At 34.7% G+C, this 15,616-nt stretch overlaps 1 long non-coding RNA gene across 1 annotated transcript; it reads left to right on the top strand.

Moving 5' to 3' along the window:
- The first annotated feature begins 11,271 nt into the window (after positions 1-11,271).
- Positions 11,272-15,358, top strand: LOC135207712 (uncharacterized). The gene is made up of 3 exons (XR_010313049.1): positions 11,272-11,409; positions 13,656-13,813; positions 15,213-15,358. It is a non-coding gene; the product is annotated as an uncharacterized LOC135207712 (long non-coding RNA).
- Positions 15,359-15,616: the final 258 nt, after the last annotated feature.

Raw genomic sequence — 15,616 nt, forward strand, 5'->3', positions numbered from 1 at the left:
GATGAGATTCAGTTATCGATCATTGAATGCTTAAAACAAATATATTTAAACTTAATTAAACATTTTGCCAGTGGGCTGAAATTGGTCAACATTTCAAATGATCATTTCTGTTTATGAAAGCTTTGCTGTGTTTGTTTCATCTGAGAGAAATGACAAAGGTTTTGTAAGTGAAAGATGTATAAAAGAGCACTGAAGCGTCTGTAAAATTCAGCAACTCACGGTTTGAGTTTTCAGTGAAAGAAAACTATTGTGTCGACTTTGTCTGTCCGTCCGCCCTCAGTTTTTAAGAACTACCAAGGCTAGGGGGCTGTAAATTGGTATGTTAATAATCCACCTTCCAGTCATCAATCATATCAAATTGCAGCCCTCTAGCCTTAATAGCTTTGTTTATTTATTTATTTAATTATTCAAGGCTAAAGTTAGCCATAATCATACTTCTGGCAGGGCTATAGGTACCAACAACATAGGCCACCACCGGACCTTATCTAAGTTTCATATGCCGCTGCTAAGAGTTGTATGGGCTGTGGCTGAGGCCACCACCGGACAGAAAACTGCATTATTTTATTTGTTTATTATAAGAAGGGGACATTAGTGAAGAGCTGACCTCAGAACCTGTACAAGGCTGAACTCTGTAGTTTAGCAGAACGATGAAACTGGCGTCAGCGAAGTACCAGCTCTCAGACTCTCTGTTTAAGTCGATCCTGAAGGAAAGACCTTCATTTTATATATATATATATATATATATATATATATATATATATATAATATATACACACATATATATATATATATATATATATATATATATATATATATATATATATATATATATATATATATATATATATATATATATATATATATATATATATATATATATATATATATATGTATGTATGTATGTATGTATGTATATACTTAACACAACTGATAAATTGATTTTACAACAGGAAACTGGACTTACCGTAGTTTATTTGATTTGTTTTGATGACTTTTCTTTATGCCTGACTCTCATTGGTCATGCTTTGCTAATTTATTTATTTCTTTTTAATAACTGATCTCTTCTTTATGTATATTCCATGACTTTCTGTTACTTCTTTCTAATAAACACCTTATTCTTTGGAAGCTTGAATTTCAAGTCAATGGACCCTGAGGTGGATTTGTTCCCTGTGAATACTTTTCAACACTGAATAGTAATAATAATAATAATATATATTTTGGTAAAAGACCCTCTTTCAGGCAAATTCTGTTAAAGAGACTGGCAGAATTAAGCGAGTTGAATTTATATATTGTTTTTGCTATTTTTCTTAGAATTCTCTTCTCTGGCTCAGCGATGTTGCCGAGTAACTGGCCAATATTCATATTGGGAATTTCAGAAAATTGTAAAAATGCTGGATGTGATCTTTTATTTTATTAGAACAGGATCTCAGGTCCTGGTCAAGCAGGGGTCGTAATCACAGCCGGCATTATTCCGTAGTCGTAGATAAATTTCTGGCCAGTGTCGTATTTGATTTATAGCTGGTGTTGATGCATCAACACCAGCTATAAACCAAAGACGACCCTGGCCAGAAATTGAACTACGACTACGGAATGATACCGGCACCTATTACGACCCCTGCTTGACCTGGACATGAGATCCTGTTTTAATAAAATAAAAGATCACATCCTATATTTTTACAATTTTCTGAAATTCCCAATATGAATATTGGCCAGTTACTCTGCAACATCGCTGAGCCAGAGAAGCGAATTCTAAGAAAAATAGCAAAAACAATATATAAATTCAACTCGCTTAATTCTGCCAGTCTCTTTAACAGAATAATAATAATAATAATAATAATATAATAATAATAATAATAATAATAATAGATAGTCACTCTTACATATCCTGTTCAGAACATGGAGCACGAGAAACGTGATAATGGACGAGCACTTTTCTCATTGCAATCATCGTACGATTCTATTCATAAGGCATTACTCGACGCTGGTTCCAATTGTGCGTTAGATGGAACTGGAAAAGGTCCTTCAGACGTCTCATCAGGATTCAGGAAATCTCATGTTTAATACAAATTGCTTTCTGGGCCTCCTTTTGTCCAGTTGTTTTAGTTTTATTCAATTATTCAAGAATTCAACTCGTGGGTATTCGACCCTCATCTACCATTATTGGGGGGAAAATTGCGCTCTAGAACAAAATGGTTTGACCATAAATGGCTGAAATATATATATATATATATATATATATATATATATATATATATATATATATATATATATATATATATATATATATATAGTATATATATATATATATATATATATATATATATATATATATATATATATATATATATATATATATATATATATATATATAGTGCGTGCATATATATATATATATATATATATATATATATATATATATATATATATATATATATATATATATATATATATATAGTATATATCATATATATATATATATATATATATATATATTTATATATATATATATATATATATATATATATATATATATATATATATATATATATATATATATATATATATATATATATATATATATATATATATATATATATATATATATATATATATATATATATATATATATTATATAATATATATATATTATTTATATGTATATATATGTATATACATATATGCATGTATATTATTATATATAAAAACAATATATGTATATATATTCAAATATAATATATATATTATTCATATGTATATAATATATATAGGTTATGCATATAAATATACATATAAATAATATATATATATACAAGTATATAATATTATTTTCTAATGTATATATGCAAATGAATTCATGAAGGCGAAGATATTCCTTAAGAACAGACCAACGCGTGACAGAATTTCTGCGGGAATTATTCAGGCGCTTAATGTAGCCAGCTGAAGTCCGCATGAATAATACGGAAGAATTCAAAGAACGGCAAAGAATATGGTGCGGAATATTCAATTCGCCTCATGCATTATTGCCACGCCCCCGTCTTGGCCAATCAGCTGAGAGACGAGGGCCGTAGGCCAATCACGGCCGAGAGCGCTCCCATCCGGTGCCTAATCACCTACTGGCGATTTGGTCAGCCGCCCCGCCTACATCCTTTATATAATCAATAGTTCAGGAGGACGGTTGGCAGAGTGGTCCTCCTCGGCTGCGGGATAGGAAGGAGAGCTGTGAAGGAGGACTGTCATGAATCCCATCTCCTCTGGAGCAGTGATATGCTGACGAAAGGGTCAAGAGATAAGGAAGAAACAGGTGGGTTGTAGGGAGGCTCTATGCCTCGCTTACAATTTTATTTTATTTTACTCTGCTCTCCCTAAGAATCTGCGTTTATTTCTGTCATCTGTTGCGTGGAAACTCGCTTGGTAAGGCCATGGATCTCTAGGCATTGACTGAAATGGGTGTCTTCACGTTTCTAGTGATGAAGAGACTGATATATATTTAGCAAAAGGGTCTAGGGTATAAACAGGTGGGTCGTATTTGACTTTTTCTTAGTCTTCGTTTATTTTCGTGTCATCAGCGTTAAAAGTCGGTTGATAAGGTGATGGATCTTTTGCTAGTTTTTATTTTATTTTATTTATTTTGTAATTAACATCTCTTTCTGTTTCCATTTACCTCATCTTACTTCTTCCTAATGAACACCCTAATATTCTTTGGAAGCTTGAATTTCAAGTCTGTGACCACTGTAGGATTGTTCCATATGAATAAGGTTCAACTGACTAATAATAATAATAATAATAATAATAATAATAGGGGACACCGGAGTGGATGAGAAAGAAAGAGAAAGAATGGATAAGTATCAAGCCCTGAAAATAGAAATAAGAAGGATATGGGATATGCCAGTGGAAATTGTACCCATAATCATAGGAACACTTGGCACGATCCCAAGATCCTTGAAAAGGAACCTGGAAAAACTAGATGCCGGAGTAGCTCCAGGACTCATGCAGAAGTGTGTGTTCCTGGAAACAGCGCACATAGTGAGAAAAGTGATGGACTCCTAAGGAGGCAGGATGCAACCCGGAACCCCACACTATAAAATCCACCAAGTGGAATGGGATGACTGTGATAGAAAATCACAATAATAAAGTAATAGGTCTCAGTTAGTCGAGCCTAAAGGAAATCATTAGCTGGTCTCTTCATTTTGTATTCCATTTTATCTCATCTGACTGCTTTCAAGTGAAAGCCTAGCTTTGGTAGGATCGTTCCATACGAATAAGGTTCCCGTCTCTAATGATGATGAGGCTGATGAATGTAGCGGACTTGACTGGGGCAGTGAACGCGATGACATCAGGATCAAATAACATACGCTATGCTCAGCCGATAATGACAAGCTCTTCGCCCTCCGCGAAAATAAATTGAAGGGAAAAATATATATTATGTAGCCTCCACTGTCAATTAGGAAGATGAACAAATATTTTGCTAAGATATAATTATTTTTTATTTGGTACAGTTTTAAGCATTTTGCTCAGTACAGTCAAATGAGTTTAAAAGAACTAATTTCTTTATATTATTATTATTATTATTATTATTATTATTATTATTATTATTATTATTATTTACTTATATTATTATTATTATTATTATTATTATTATTATTATTATTATTATTGTTACATATTCAGAAGATGAGCCCTATTCATATGAAACAAGCTCACCAAAGGGGCCACTGACTTAAATTTCAAGCTTCCAAAGAATATAAAGTTCATTAGAAAGTAAGATATGGTAAAGGGAAATACAGTAAAAAAATATCTCACTTATCGAAAAGATGAAACAAATGAAAACATGAATAGATAGATAAAAATGTATCAAAAAGCAAAGAGAATAATATTACGGTAGTAATGCATTGCACCTTAGCTTGAATTTTTGACGTTCCAACTGTACGACATCCATCCTCAGCAGGGAGATTATTCTACAGCCATCCTCAGCAGGGAGATTGTTCCACAGTCCAACGGTGCGAGGAATAAAATACCTCTGGGACTGAGAAGTTCCACAGCGAGGAACTTTTAATCCATATTGGTGCTGCTGTTCAGCAAATCGGGCATTCACCCCGAGATGCCTTCACTCAGAAATGTATCGAACAGTCAACGCAGCTGTAGTGGTCCCTACACGGGTCCAAATCAGGCCTTTTAAACCACAATTTAGCCTTTTCCGACGTTAACCTAGAAATATTGAATAATTGGGTAATTATTTGAATAAAGATTATCAGGAAGGGTGCACCTATTTCCATTAAATATTAGAAGAACCTAGGATAAATTGCAGTTGTCTGTTTTTTTTTTTTTTTTTCATACACAAAATAGATATGCGTCACAAGAACGATGGTCATTTGCGGTGTGCATATCTACCTTAGTCTGGGTAGGTGTTCATGCTTTGAAAGTTTTCAGAGTGCCCTAAAATTCCCACCGGACCTTGATTCTATACAGTGTTCAATTTGTCTTATAGGAAAACGCATAATATATATATATATATATATATATAATATATATATATATATATATATGTGTGTGTGTGTGTGTGTGTGTGTGTGTGTGTGTGTGTATTTGTATATATCAATCCAACCTTTGACTTGGTCCTAAGGATTGTCTATCATTTTGAATAATAATAATAATAATAATAATAATAATAAAATAATAATAATAATAATAATAATAATAATAATAATAATACTTGGTTTTTATATTAATTGAAAATTCCTTATTTGATGAATTTGTACGGTGTGATCACTGGTTTCGTTTACAAAGTATAATTCATGAATATATAATTACCTTATTTCCTCCTGTGCATTAGACCTCCATAGCTAGAACTTTAAATATAATAACTATAATTGATAATAAACAATTTGAAAAACCACTTTTAAATTTGCGTACTAATACCAACCCCGATGTTTCGTCGTATCTCTTCACAGATCTGATTTATGAATATGACAAATATGAAGGGTATACTTCTAGTCGCGATTATATTCCTGTGGAAGGCAGATGCCCACAGGGGCACTTCGTCACTGTCAGACACTGAAGCGAACACTTCTTCACACCTCCACGAATTCACCTCCAGATGGCGGCCGCAGACCTCCATTAAAACTGGTATGTCATCAGCTTTACCGTTTCGTCTTCCTGACGGAGCAGCTGGAGGAATTCGACGAGTCATCCCATCTTCGAAAAGCGCAGCTGGAACTCAGTTGTCCAACAGTTATCGAGGAATTGCTGCTGTGGCCGATATAGACGGAATGCGCCGCCAAGTGACGGGGCCTCTCCTGGAAGATGGCCACCACCAATCGAGGTCTCCCACGATTCCAGTTCCCCTAACCAGATGCGCTCTCACTGGATTTAATCGCCAGATCACATGCGTTGGAAAGCCCCAGCGAGCCCTAGGCTTCATCCCAGGGGATATACTCCAGTCCCTTAACGCGTTCGTGCAGGAAGAGAGCCAAATCGTGCATGCTTCTGCTCTCACGAGAGCAAAACGCCAAGCTGATCTTCCAGCTACGACGGAAAGGAGTTCTAATAGATTCAGTTTCCAGAGGGACGACGCAGAGCGCATTGCGGACGAGTCGCTGGACGGCCTGATAAGAGCAATCGTCGCGAGAGACTTAAACGACTGCGACCTCATCGTAGCCTTCGACAGAAGCTTCGTCAAGTCAAGGGCTCTTGAGACACTGTCCAGTATTCCAGTTTCGAAGCAGGTGAGAGGAGCTTTCGTCGTTCGCGAAAGGAGCTTTTTTGAAATTTCATTTACTTTTTTTTTTTTTTTTAGTTTTAGGGAGGTTAGGATCGCTGTGGTGTATTAGTCCTTTGTGCTAAGGTGTGGTCGATTATTCATTATGATTCCTGAAAGACAATTTAACGTTTTTAGTTTTGTCAGGAGTGGCAGCAGATAATAACGAATTTTATGGTCATATTATATAGTAAATGTTACAGACAAATAGCAGAAATCAGGCATTTCCTGAACTACATGTAATTTCTGGCTGATAACGAAATGCACTTAGGGACATTTGATTCCCCATGGGCTAGTACTTAACACGGCGAAATACATTTGACCACCCAGGGGCTAGTACTTAACATGACTAAATATATTTGACCAACAGGGGCTAGTACTAAACATGGCGAAATACATTTGACCACCCAGGGGCTAGTACTTAACATGACTAAATATATTTGACCAACAGGGGCTAGTACTAAACATGGCGAAATACATTTGACCACCCAGGGGCTGGTACTAAACATGGCAACAGAGTGTAGGTGAGTCGCGGTTTCACCAGGTTTAGTACTAGCCCCCGGGGGGGTCAAATGTCCGTAAGTGTATTTTGCTATCTTCAAGAAATTTCAGGAGGTTCGTGAAATGCTCAGTTTAGCTATCTGCCTGTAACATACCCACACACGCACGCACACACACACACACACACACACAATAGCCACAATACTCTCTTAACTTCTCAAATTTCTTGCCCTTTTTGGAATACGCTGGTCACTACAAAGCCGCGAGATCCAACTTCAAAGATATATGAAAGAAATCTTGATGTCCGGTAGCAGGAAACGAACCCGCGATACCCTAATCACATCGAGATCACCTTGCCGTGATTATGGTATAGCAGGTTCGTTTCCCGCTAACGGACCTCATGATTTCTTTCATATTTCTTTGAAGTTTGATGTCGAGTTTTTGTAATGAGAAGCATATCCAAAAAAGAGCAAAGAATTTGAGAAGTTTAGAGGACATTGTGGCTATTACATTTACATGTGTATCTGGTAAAAATGACCAGTAGATTCTACACACACACACACACACACACACACACACACACACACACACACACATTTATATATATATATATATATATATATATATATATATATATAATATATATATATATTATAAAACCCCATCAACATATAGCACTGACCTAATGCATCCTACACTTTACCAGCCTAAATCACCTCCATGAGAAATGACAATCATCCAGGTATCATCCAGGTATCGTTTTCCCAGGTCGTGTACATAGAAACATTCAAGGACCTGGCTCTCCAGGTGGACTGGCCCTCCGCCAGGTGCCAAGGGACGTTCCTCCTGCTGTCGGACGCTGAACCTCTCCTCGAATTCGGCAACGACTACAATCTGAAGTTCCACTGGGCTTATGGGGCCAAGTAGGTGTTTGTCTATCAGTCAGTCTATCTATCTATCCATCTATCTAATCCTTCACAGCTCTCAAGCCTTTAGGAAGTAGGTGGTCAGTCCCTCACACTATTGTTGATAACTCTTATCTGTTGATAACTGGGCAGGGAGGTTGGTGACAAGTCGATTACTTTCCACCGACCCTGAAGAAGACGTGAGTTTAATGCTGTGGTATTCACTCCTTGTAAGGCTAGCAACCTCACCTAAAAGGACTCGCCAAAAGCCTGAAGGCTGTATATATGTTTGTGTATACATATACATATATATTTATATATAAAAATACATATATATATGTGTGTGTTCTGTGCGTGTTTGTGTGTGTGTGTCTCTGTATTTATATGTATGTAATAACATATAAAATCTTACTGCAGATTAGAGCTACTTTCAGCAAATCTGGTTGCTCTGAACAGGAAAAGCTGAATATTGGTCACCTGAGATAGATTGAAGATATTATACTCCCGTCCCATCAGACTCTGTTAGGATATTTGAACCAAACAACAACAAATAAAAGTTCTTTTTTTATTCTTCTTTCCAACAGAGTTGTCATCGTGGGTTTGTCTGTCGAAAATTTAGATTTGTTTACCATGACAATGAAAGGCAAGAAGACGGAACACATCATTGGCATAGTAGGCGTAAGTTTTTGGCTCCACTGTATATATATATATATATATATATATATATATATATATATATATATATATATATATATATATATGGATAACTTGATCACGAAATATAGAAAACGTGATGCTATGTATAAATAAAGTTAAAGCCACGGAAGAAAATGAAAAGACGAGAACTGCCGAGATCTTTCGGTCTTAACGACCCTTTACTTAAGGCAAGTCTTTTCATTTTCCTCTGTGGCATTACCTTTATATATATATATATATATATATATATATATATATATATATTATATATATATATGATATATATATTGAGCTACAAGTTAATAAGAGATTAACTAAAATATCTGATAGGTATGTGTTAGAAATATTTTCATTTCAGGACTTCAGTATTCATTGCAAAAATGTCATTCTTGCTCTGACCTGTCAAGTAAACTTTATGTGTTCATTAGAAATGCATTTGAAGGTCTATCATTATTTTGTTAATTGTATATCAAGGGGGAATTTAGAATTTTCATTTGTTGATTGAGGAACATCAGCAAGATATGAAGGTTCTGCTTTACACAGAAAAATAGCTCCTATTTTGATTATTCTTTTATTGGTTTCGAATTTCACTTTCGATAGTCTGTTTGTAATTATTTCGAAATATTATTTCTAGCAGAGAAGACTCAAGTTTACAGAAATGACTTTGAAAGTTTCTCTTATCAAAATTATCGTGTGGTTATAAATCACTCTGTAATCAAAATTCAGTTGTAATTTCATAATTTTTAAAAGATTAACCAGGGGGAATTGACCCAACTTTTCAAACTTTAGCTTAAGAGCTTTGTATATTTTGCATTTTCAAATTGGAAATAGGATTTGCTTAGGATCTAGATTTTAAATGTTATTCTGATAATTTGGTCTTTATTTCTCCCTTAGCGATGGAAGAGAAAAAGACGTTTTCAGATTTGAAAACGTGTTTTCCTCTTCCATCGCTAAGGGAGATATAAAGACCAAATTATCAGAATAACATTTAAAATCTAGATCCTAAGCAAATCCCATTTCCAATTTGAAAATGCAAAATATACAAAGTTTTGAAACTGAAATTTGAAAACTTGAGCCGATTCTCCCTGTTTAATCTTTTAAAAAGTATGAAATTACAACTGTATTTTGATTACAGTGATTTATATCCACACGATAATTTTGATAAGAGAAACTTTCAAAGTCAATTTTGAAACTTGATTCTTCTCTGCTTGAAATAATATTTCGAAATAATTATAAACAGACCGTCGAAAGTGGAATTCGAAACCAGAAAAATAAATAAGAGCTATTTTTCTCCTGTATTTTTTTTCGAAAACTACAATTTGGAGAGTTTCTAATCACCTTGGCTGTTAGTCTTTATCTTCTCGAATCTGATTATTGCGTTTTTCAAGAGAACAAACATTGATTTATAATACTAATCCAAAACACACAGGACACCAGCCATCACAACGTTTTCAAGATCTACATGAACCTGCTCTTTTGGGGAGAAGGTGTGAAGCAAATCGCCCAGTGGGTGGGACACAAGTTCTCCAAAAACGTGGACTTCTTCCCAGACAAGATCAGCAACATACAGAATAATGTCATCAGGGTAAAGTGGGCCTCTCCATGAGGAGAATTTGTTTCTAATTCACTTCTCGCAAGTCACCGTTTACGTTCCTTTACTATCTTCTGTTTGGTAGGAGCACTACGCAAAATTTTTTTTTTCTGGAAACTTTACAAAAGTTTACTCTTGTAACTGGGAACAAAAGGTTAAATTTTGGCAGAAATGTTACTGCACCCTTAGCAGCACTATGCAAAACATTTGGTGTTGGTTTATTTGGAAACTTGACAACAGGTGGGTCCTGTACCTGGGAACAGGGGGTTAAATTTCTGGGAGAAATAGGACTGTAACCTTTTGTTTTTTGGCGAAGAGGGACCTGAGGAGTTGTGGATTGCCTATCATTGCAATACGATGTATGCATGTTTGTTTGTTAATTCTACTTCCCGTAAAGTACTGTAACAAAATATGCACAAAAGATATCGTTGGAGGGGTCGCATGTAATTCGGGGTCCTTGTTTTGCCAGGGGGGCCAAAAATATCATAACAGCACGAGCCATAAAAATAATGTAGAAACCCAAATTAGTGTGAATGTAAATCTATATAAGAAATTTACGTATACATACGAAAACAAGAGCTTTCAAAAATCTCTCGTATTTGTATGCATATTATCTAATAAGTATTTACATTCACACCAATGAGAACTTTATCATCATTGAGGCAACGATTTCCTTAATACAACGGGAAGTAGACACGTCTGTCAAAACTGACAGTTCTCCGTCAAGTGTTGACAGTAATGGGTCCTTTCTCGGTGTGGGATGGGGGGCGATGTCTTTTTGGTAAATAATGACTTCAGTGTAATATATCCTCAGGTGTTGGTCTTCGAGTGGCAGCCGGCCATATTCTATCAGAGGGACGCCCGTGGGAAACTCCTTCTGCGGTATGGGCGTGACACCGTCGTGGTGAAGACTCTCGCAGAAGTCTTCAATTTCACTCTCGTCTACGTCGAGGTTCCCTCAGGTGATTCAGCTTCCTCTCTCTCTCTCTCTCTCTCGTCTCTCTCTCTCTCTCTACTCTCTCTCTCTCTATATATATATATATATATATATATATATATATATATATATATATATATATATATATATATATATATATATTAAATAACTGTAAGATGTTCTGTTATAACAGAATTCTATCTAATAAAAGGAGCCCATGCAAACGCCAAAATATAGAAAGAAAGTACTATATTTAAGAGACTGCTGTCTCTATCTTCTATATACGTATATATATATATATATATATATATATATATATATATATATATACTACATATATATATATATACTATATATATATATATATATATATATATATATATATATATATATGTATATATACATATATGTGTGTGTGTATATGTGTGTATTCATATAAATATGGAGACTCCTTTTTAAGCTTCTTTATTTAATTATATATAATATATATATATATATATAGAAATTATATAATAATAAAATATATATATATATATATATATATAATAATATATATACATATATATATTATATATATTATATATTATATATATATATATATATATTATATATATATATTTATATATGTGTGTGTGTGTGTGTATATTCATATTAATATGAGACTCCTTTTAAGCTTCTTTATTTATCTATCTTATTAACTTCCTATTCAATTTTATTTCGGCATCAATTACCCAGATTTTGTGACGCCAGTTTTGATAGCCACGAATCAATCTCTCTCTCTCTCTCTCTCTCTCTCTCTCTCTCTCTCTCTCTTCTCTCTCTCTCTCTCCTTGTATGTATGTTATTATTATTCAGTGAAACTTATTCCTATGGAACAATCCCATAGGGGTTATTGACATGAAATCAAACTTCCCAAGATTGCTGTTCATTAGAAAGAAGTAACAGAATATTATAGGAATTAAGAAGTAAAAAAATAAATGAACAAATTAATAGGTAAATAAGATAAAAATGTGAGCATTAAAATACCACGAGAATTGCTTTAGGATAGTAGTAATGCATTGCATCTTCTCTGGGACTTCTGAGGTTCAAATTGTAGATCCTCAGTAGGGAGGCTGTTCCACTGTCCGCCAACGGTGTGAGGAGGAATAAAGGCCCTCTGGAACTGAGAAGTTCGAGGGCGAGGCATATTTACTGCATATTGTTGCTTCTGTTGTTCAGTGAATCTGGTTGTTCTCGACAAATAGAGGTGATCAGGGACCAGTTGTGAATGTGAAAGATCTCTGTTGAAATAAAACTTACGTAAAACTGGAATCACGGAGGCTTCCGAGCCCTTCCATGGTTTCATCTTGGACTGAAGATGAACCCAGATAGGGTTTGAAAGCTTTGTAAAGTGTTTTTAAATTATACACGAACTCTAAACATTTTTTATTATTGTGGACCCCTTAGAACAATATATAATTTCGTGATAGAGAGTTTTTCCAAATAATAATAACAATAATAATAATAATAATAATAATAATAATAATAATAATAATAATAATAATAATAATAATAATAATAATAATAAGTCTGCAAAGAAAGCATCGGGGGAACTGTTCGAACAGTTTCCCGAAAAGCTATCTGTACAGATTTATCTTTCAATATGTACACATTACATAACTGTGGGGATTTGTTTGCTCCATTTCATGAATCATGCTGCTATGAGCCTTTTTTAATATAATAATAATAATAATTAATAATAATAATAATAATAATAATAATAATAATAATAATAATAAATAATAATAATAATAATAATAATAATAATAATAGTGTACTTGGGAAGCAGATTCTCTCTCAAGCATACTTTATTAAAAGTAATGGTTACTTCAGCAGCATTAAGCTGCAGACATTCTTCTCTATTTTCGAATAGAGCTTTTTCAGTGCTACTTGAACAGGCTAGTATAGCGCCATAGATAGACGTTCTACTAGCTTGTTTAAATAGTACTGAAAAAGCCTTCGAAAAATAGAGAACAATCTCTACAACCGTAATGGTGCAGATATGGCCAATTACTTTTAACATAATAATAATAATAATAATAATAATAATAATAATAATAATAATAATAATAATAATAATAATAATAATAATCATAATCATAATAATAATAATAATAATAATAATAATAATAATAATATTAACAGTCTACTAATATGAGTTGCGGCGTACAGACTGAGTCACATATATATGGTTTTATTTACTAAGATATTCATCTTCTTCTTCTTCTGCAGACGAACTTTTCGGATACTTGCTGCCCAACGGGACCTTCTGCGGCCTGGTGGGATACCTCGGGAGGGACCTGGGTGAGATGGGGATCGCAAACCTCTATACCTCTGGAATCGAGGACCGCCACAAATTCCAGGATTACAGCACGCATTTCTCGGAGGACGTGAGTCAAGTTGACCGGTTGCATATTTCCTGAATTCTAACCGAGTTCCGCTCCTTCCCTGAAAAAGCGGGATGCCATATCTTAAAAACAAACTATAGAATCTTCTTGAAAATAATCTCATTATGTTTCTCACACACAACCTAACCTAACCCAACCTAACCTAACCTAACATAACCACCCTTTAGAACTAACCTAACTTAAGCCAACCTAACCTAACCTAACATAACCACCCTTTAGAACTAACCTAACTTAAGCCAGCCTAACCTAACCTAACATAACCACCCCTTAGAACTAACCTAAACTAAGCCAACCTAACCTAACCTAACTTAACCACCCCTTAGAACTAACCTAAACTAAGCCAACCTAACCTAACCTAACATAACCACCCCTTAGAACTAACCTAACCTAAGCCAACCTAACCTAGCCTAACATAACCACCCCTTAGAACTAACCTAACCTAACCCAACCTAACCTAACCTAACATAACCACCCCTTAGAACTAACCTAACCTAGGCCAACCTAACCTAACCTAACATAACCACCCCTTAGAACTAACCTAACCTAACCCAACCTAACCTAACCTAACCACCCCTTAGAACTAACCTAAACTAAGCCAACCTAACCTAACCTAACATAACCACCCCTTAGAACTAACCTAACCTAAGCCAACCTAACCTAACCTAACTTAACCACCCCTTAGAACTAACCCAACCTAGGGGCTTCACAAACGAACCAGGGCTGGTGCAATACCAGTATACATCTCGAGAAATTGCTGACCAGTTCTGATGATAATAACAAGCATAAAATACGCCAAAGTTTCTTCGGTGCGATTGAGTTTTCTGTACAGCGTATTATCAAGGCTACTGAAAATAGGTCTATCTTTCGGTGGTCTCTTTATAATGCTGTATGAGCCGTGACCCATGAAGCTTTTAGTCACTAGCCGATGGTGGCCTGTCCTATATCGTTGCCAGACGCACGATTATGGCTAACTTTAACCTTTAATAAAGAATAAATCTACTGGTGCTAGAGGGCTGCAATTTGGTGTGTTTGATGATTAGAGGGTGTTGACTAACATCCCAATTTGCAGCCCTCTAGCCTCAGCAGTTTTTAAGATCTGTGGACGGACAGAAATAGTGTGGATGGACAGACAAAGCGCTCTCAATTTTAATCCTTTTAAAAAACTCAATGTTTTCATTTACTAGACAAAAATTCTTTTCTGAGGTTTATCCCTTCAGTCCTCGTCACTTTGCCTTTCTGTGTGTTGACCAAGGCACATTTTTCTATTCTAAACTCCATCCTGATGTCCCCAGATACAATCCTTATAACAGTCTGGATTATTATTATTATCATTACTATTATTATCATTATTACTATTATTATTATTGTTATTAATTTTCAGCAAGGATGCTTTCTCGGCCGGGTCGACCCACCTTTACCAAGATGGCAGAATCCAACTTTACCCTTCACGACAACGACCTGGATCGCTTTCTTGGTGGGCTTCGTGATCTCTGGGCCAATCCTTTACTTATTGTCCATTTTCAGTGCCCAAAGGTAAGGGGATATTCTTTAGAATGCACAAACATGCAGGCACACACACATATATATACATAAATATGTGTGTGTATGTGTTTGTATGTATGTATACTTAAGTATCTCAAAATTTGTATTTTCCATTAGTCAGTTACATATTCAAATGTTCGGTGAATTTTTCCTTGGTTCGGAAAGCAGCTCATTTATGATACTCGAAAAATATATGTATAAAAATATATATAAAAAAGTTAAGATGAACTTTAATAGTAGTTG

Source organism: Macrobrachium nipponense, chromosome 34 (assembly GCF_015104395.2).
Source record: "Macrobrachium nipponense isolate FS-2020 chromosome 34, ASM1510439v2, whole genome shotgun sequence".
NCBI lineage: Eukaryota > Metazoa > Arthropoda > Malacostraca > Decapoda > Palaemonidae > Macrobrachium > Macrobrachium nipponense.